This window comes from Poecilia formosa, unplaced genomic scaffold, assembly GCF_000485575.1.
Source record: "Poecilia formosa unplaced genomic scaffold, Poecilia_formosa-5.1.2 Scaffold481, whole genome shotgun sequence".
Classification (NCBI taxonomy): domain Eukaryota; kingdom Metazoa; phylum Chordata; class Actinopteri; order Cyprinodontiformes; family Poeciliidae; genus Poecilia; species Poecilia formosa.
The window spans coordinates 256,295-261,678 of record NW_006800420.1 but is presented as its reverse complement, the minus strand read 5'-3'; the positions used below and the strand labels follow the sequence as shown (position 1 = coordinate 261,678).

The 5,384-nt window shown below is 42.2% G+C and overlaps 1 long non-coding RNA gene across 1 annotated transcript; it reads left to right on the top strand.

The window, feature by feature from the left end:
• Positions 1-385: 385 nt before the first annotated feature.
• On the top strand, positions 386-1,044 carry LOC107833933 (uncharacterized). The gene is made up of 2 exons (XR_001659702.1): positions 386-607; positions 850-1,044. It is a non-coding gene; the product is annotated as an uncharacterized LOC107833933 (long non-coding RNA).
• Positions 1,045-5,384: the final 4,340 nt, after the last annotated feature.

Below are 5,384 nucleotides of genomic sequence, written 5' to 3'. Positions count from 1 at the left end.
CTTTGACTAGGCCGAGTCCCATCGACCCATTTCCAGTCAGCCCGGTTCTGTGGAACTGGGCCAGGAGTTTCTGCTCCTTATAAGACATGATAATTAGTCAGCAATAGACGGAATTTGTTATTCTTTATCATCACGAATGAGTTTACAGCAATATTTGTCAAATTTGAATTTATGGCAGAATCTAGCTCTTCTATTTCTATATCCAGGTATTTAATGTGCAATTCGCAGAACAGCCATGAGGGGGCAGTGGTGTTTGCCAAACGCTGCAATGTTCAGAGAAGAAAACTGCAGCGCAGCCAGGTGAGCTTCACCTGCACCACCAGAACCTGAAGGTCCAAACGGAAACCCAGAAACAAACTCACAGGACGGGAAATGTTGAGAACGACTCGCAGGACGCACGAAGTCCGAAGCTGAACGGAACCGACCAGGAAATGGTTCCGTCTGAGATCCAAACACAGAGAGCAGAATCTGGATTGTTCTTCAGAACCTTAACCCGGTCCGGTTCTGCAGAATCCCTGGTATTTCCGGGTCAGCTTCAGCTCTTGCCATGTCAGAAATCTTTAACCGAAACCGTAAAACTTCTGTGTAAAACGACTAAAAGCAGAAAGTTCATTAATACTCTCAGATCAGTGGTGAGTAATCACGTTACTTATAATCAGCAAAGACTGGAACAAAAAGAATATCTTCTTTAGGTTCCCTTCAAAAGTCTGATCCAGATTTACTCCCAAAAATCTGTCAGAAAAATCTAAATTAATGTTGGTGCAAAACATAAAGCTGGATAAAAGAAATGTCCTTCAGCTCTTATTACATCTTTGTCATTTTCCTGCTCCTGCTTTAGCAGCCCGTTAGTTTTTACGTCCAACCAGAGGATCAAGATTCAACACACCAGGAATAATCTGCCTGTAATCTGAGACAATCCACTGAGCAGTAAACCAGATTCCTGCAGCTCCAGGTGTGGAAACAGCTGATCATCGTTTCCATGTCTGAATCTTCAGGAGCGTTAAAAACTTGGAGCGAGTTCATTAAAAGGTTTCCGTTTCTACTGAACTGATCTGGAAGTTTGTGACTCTGTAGGAAAACATTAAAAATCTGAGATTAGATTTGAAACAATAAAGATTCTACTGATGGCTGAAGACCAACAGGTCAGAAATCTGCTTGCTGACTTCACTTCCTGTTGTTTTCATCTTCAGAAGCAAAACAAGCTGGTGGGTCCATTTACAGGTCTGACAGAGAGCAGACATGTTAATGAAACATGTAATGATGAAGTGAACATTTTGAATGTGACAACATTAAAATACTAACAGCTTTAACCTCCTGCTCATCATAATCCATTCAGAGGAAATGAGGCGTTTTATTCTTTTTTATGACAAACTTTCGTTTAATTCCAGTTTCAAATTCACTTTTGTTTCTTTTGGAAGCTTTTGGAGCAGGAAGTCAGGATGTTGGTCAGTTTGTCCTCCAGCAGCTTGAAGCAGCAGAACTACAGACAGATCAGAGGTTCTGTTTAGTCCCGGCCCGGTTCTGACAAACCTGTTCACATCTGGACCTAAAGAGTTCAGATGAACCTGAATAACAGAACCATGTTCAGTCATCCAACATAATTCAGCCCAAAGCTCATCAGGTCCTCCGTCTGTTTCTCTGATCCAGCTCGTTAGTGAAACCGGGTCAAACCAAGCCCGGTTCTGGAGGTGGACCTCAGGTAGGTCAGTGTTCATGTTTTCACCTCATCAGGACCAGAAATGTGATTTAAACCCAGATGAGCTGGACAACACGGCGGCTCATAGGATGGTTTAGCGCCCCCCAGTGGCCATTTATTTATTAAGAGACACAATATAGAAGAGGTGTAATACCTTATATCAACCAGAAGAGGGCGCCAATAGTCTTGCAGGCCCTGGTTGGAGGATTTGAACAGTTTCCATGGATCCGGGCTTTAACAGAACCGAGTTCTGGTCAGAACTTTGAAACTTTGGATCATTCCTGGACATTCAGCTCAACTTTGCTGAAAACAGTGGCTAGGTTTTTAAGAACTGTTCTCAGAAACTCTACCTTTTAAGAAGACCCAGAGACCTTAGGGTTAAACAACTAGAGGTTGTGTAAAGACAATGTTGTGTTTTAGCTTCTCATCTCCTCGGCTGGTTCGGTCACATGAGCTGCAGATTAACAGACAAACTTTTAAGAATAGTTTGAATAGCAGGTAAAATATCAGGCAAATGATGGTGAAACCAAAATCAACTGTGTCTCAACTGTTTGCTGAAAGAACATCCATCCTCTTTATTCATCAGTTTGACCCTCTGAGCTCAAACTCAGAGGGTCAAATCGATGTTCTGGTACCTGGAACATCGATTAGAAGTCATTCATTGATGGTGTAATAATTATTCTTAACCAAACTAAATGATAACATTTACCTGTAGCATCCAAAGTGCTACTCTATGAACAAATGGTTGATATTGTGATTCTAAGAATGTGTTTTATTTGATCACTTTAGAGTCAAAGGAACATTTCCACCATCATAGATTAAATAGTTTCATCTTATTTTTCATTTTGTGTAAGACTTAAAAATGAAAATCCCAATCGATGAATCATAATTTGTATTGACACACGGAGCATAAAATCAGCCAACAAAATCATTCAGACTTTACTTATTTTATTAACTTTCAGTGCTGAAAGGAGACGCTTTACCATTACATTCAAAGAGTTTGTAAAAAAGTCTGAGCAGGTCTGAGGAGAAGGAGGGCAGCTGATGATGTGGACTGAAGACACTCCCTGAGATCACACCATGTCTCTGTGGCCTGATAAGTTTCTGTTTCTGAGGAATGAGCCTTGGTGTCTGACAGAATCAACATGTTACGCTTTACTATGGGCCCTTTGTCTGACAGTGTGTGACTCTCGACCTGGTAAAGCGTCTCAACAGACTCTACCAACAAAAAGTCTCTCAGAATAATATAAATGGCACCTTAAAAGTAAAATGTGAATTTTTACTTGTATCTGTTTAACAACCAGATTTGTCTTTCTTTTGTGAACCTAATTCATTTGTTCGTTATTGACTTTTGCTCAATTAAGTTTCTCATGTATACATTGTAAATGGTTTTTATTATAGTTCATTATGTTGTTTTCATGTCTCATTTCTTTTACTCCTCCTATAAGGTATATATAGCTATATATCTTGCCCGAAATAGGCCTGGAGATAGGCACCAGCACCTCCCGACCCACTAGGGCAGTGGTCCCCAAACTACGGCCCGTGGGCCGGATCTGGCCCTCCTCCACATTTGGTCCGGCCCCCTGAACAATACCAGAGAGCATTTAGATTTTTTTTTCATATACCATATTTTCCAGACTATAAGCCACTACTTTTTTCCCAAGCTTTGAACCTTGCAGCTTATAGCCTGGTGTGACTTATATGAAGATTTTTCTTCAACCACCAGGGGGCTCTTTAGCAGGAAGTGAATCATTGGAAGTCAAACCCTAACCCCCCTAAACCTAACCCTAAAAGAAGAAAGCGCCCAGGGTTAGGGTTAAGTTTAATAGGGTTAAAACGTAATTAGGTTTTAATAGGTTATTGAAATTTGAGAATGTTGTTGATCAGTTAAACAGCATTGAGGGGAATTTTTTTTTTTTTTAAATAATACTGGGATCATTATGAGAATTTGAGGTATAGATATTAGGATCCAGTAGATGGCAGTAGTGCAACAATAATGGATGCAAGCTGCTGTTGAAATATAAAGAAGAAGAAGAAAGCGGCCATTTTCATTTAGCTCATGCTGGTAGCAACACGAAGGATCAGCACTGTTACAGTTTCCGTTCAGAAACTACCGTAATCAGTTCAGTTAAATCTAAACTTGGCACCTTTTTCTTTTTCAACCGTAATAAATGTGATATTTAATTGAGCTGTTATGCCTCAGATGGTGGCTGTCCGCCCCTCTGCTGCATCGCTGTGGAAAACCTGGAGCAGCAGAGAAATCTGAGGCTTATATGTGGATGTTTACTGGTTTAAAAAAAAAAAAAATTGGGGTTATGGCTTACAGGCCTGAAAATACGGTATTTACTTCATAAATGGTGATATTTCCTGGATTTTTCTGTGAAGAACCCAGAGAGGGTTATTTGGTTGTGCTTTCTGGAAAACAATAAATTTTGACATTTAGGCGCTCCTCCAATCGTCACACTTTTTCTGTTACAAACTGACTCCGGCCCCCACCAGAGAAGGGAAAAGTTATGTGGCCCTCACAGGAAAAAGTTTGGGGACCCCTGGTCTAAGGACAAGGGTGATAGAAAATGGATGGTATTCTGATTTAGTGATTTTGTTGTGCTACCACCCCCACACCACTAGAGGCAGTAGTAGACCCGAAAAGATGCGTCTAAGAAGCAGATTTAGAAGAACACAGAAAGCTACAGAACTTGTTAAAAACTGTGAGCTTCGCTGAAGTAAATAAAAGAGAGAAGTTCAAATACATGCTGAGAGTGAAACTCCTTCCTAAAGGTGAAGATATGTCGCAGATTTCAAAAGAAAATAAAGACGGATAATATAGGAAACAGCGCCCCCTTCACTTCCGGATTGCAGTGATCCCATTTGTTCCCTCTTCACAAGCTTCCTGGATGCTTGGCCACAGCTTCTGCCGGAATTCACCATCTTCTTTGAGGAGTTCATTTTTTTTCAGGAAGTCATTTCCCTCAGCTGCTTTCCATACGTAATCACGATATCTCCTCGCAATGACACAAATGATGAGAGATTGAGGCCGAGAGCTGCAGGCGAGCTTTCTTCCAACTCGATGAGCGACATCAATGAAATCTGAAGCCTTTCCTTTCGGAGGAACCTCCTCCTCCTTCTCGGTCTCAGCGATCAGTCTGAGGTTCCAACCACAGCTCCATCTCAGGCATCACTTCTTGTGTTGATCAGGTTAGCAAGCATAGCAACAGCATCATCAGGGTTTGAGTTGCTAATTGTTCGTGGAGTATTTGGAAAAGGCTTCTTGGCAACTGGAGGCTTACCTGGGATAACCAGGCGTGGCGGAAAATCCTCTTCGTCAGCCTGGGGTTGAAGAGCGCCAAGAGCCGCGCCGGTGTTTTATAGCAGCAGCATTCCGGCCCCCAGAATCAGCTCAATGGGCTGTTTTAGGAATCTTCCTGAGAGCCAGAAAATCTTACAAAGTAGAAAAGTTCTGGTGGCCCCCACTTGGGTGGACTTGAAACAGAGTGGTGCTGGACGGCGGCCATCTTTACTGCCGTAAACAGAGTGGTGCTGGACGGCGGCCATCTTTACTGCCGTAAACAGAGTGGTGCTGGACAGCGGCCATCTTTACTGCCGTAAACAGAGTGGTGCTGGACAGCGGCCATCTTTACTGCCGTAAACAGAGTGGTGCTGGACAGCGGCCATCTTTACTGCCGTAAAC